We start from the raw sequence: 880 nt of genomic DNA on the forward strand, positions 1-880 counted from the left end.
TTACAAAGATTATACATTTTAAACACCAATAAAATTGTTCAAAAATTATGCATTCATTAAATAAATAAATAAAATAATATCTACACTTTCCTTACTTTAATACATTATTATAATATTATATAGTATATTATACATTTATAATTTGTACTTCGAAAGCTGTAAACTTTCATTATCAGTAGAGTTGTAAATAATAAACAATTTATGAAGATCAACAAGTTGTATTTTTTCATGGAACAAAAGAAATAACTTTTTCCTTTCTTCCAAATAGGAGTACTAGCTCTATCTCATTCTATGCCCAAGATTGTTACACACGAAAGATAGGAAACGCTCAGTCCATTTATAATAGGTCAATGTTAAATACTTACTTAATTATTAAAATACATTATTCCGTAAAACTATTATATTATAAAATATATCCCAGATAGCATTTTCTTAATGATAATATCCAATTAATATCATATCTTCATCACAAAAATAATAATATCAAAAAAATATTAATAAAATTTCAAATAGTTATTTTGTATGATAATATTATGAAAATATTAATAATATGACATCATTAACGAGATGATAAATTGATTATCTAAATTAATTATTATTATGTTGTTAAAAACGAATTGTTTAAAATATATTTTGAATATTATAATATTATGACATTATAACAGAAGTAATAATATTATAATCTGAAAATGTGTTTAATATATTATCAAAACCGAAATATCTAAATTATATTTTAAAATTATTAATATTATGATACCATAATTGAAATATTAAACTACAATTCTTAAAATATTATTATTTTGCTATAAAAAACAAAATGTCTAAATCATATTTTGAATTTATTTATATTATTATGATGGTATAATTAATTATTGAAATA

This window comes from Acyrthosiphon pisum, unplaced genomic scaffold (assembly GCF_005508785.2).
Source record: "Acyrthosiphon pisum isolate AL4f unplaced genomic scaffold, pea_aphid_22Mar2018_4r6ur Scaffold_21243;HRSCAF=23396, whole genome shotgun sequence".
NCBI classification, from domain to species: Eukaryota; Metazoa; Arthropoda; class Insecta; order Hemiptera; family Aphididae; genus Acyrthosiphon; species Acyrthosiphon pisum.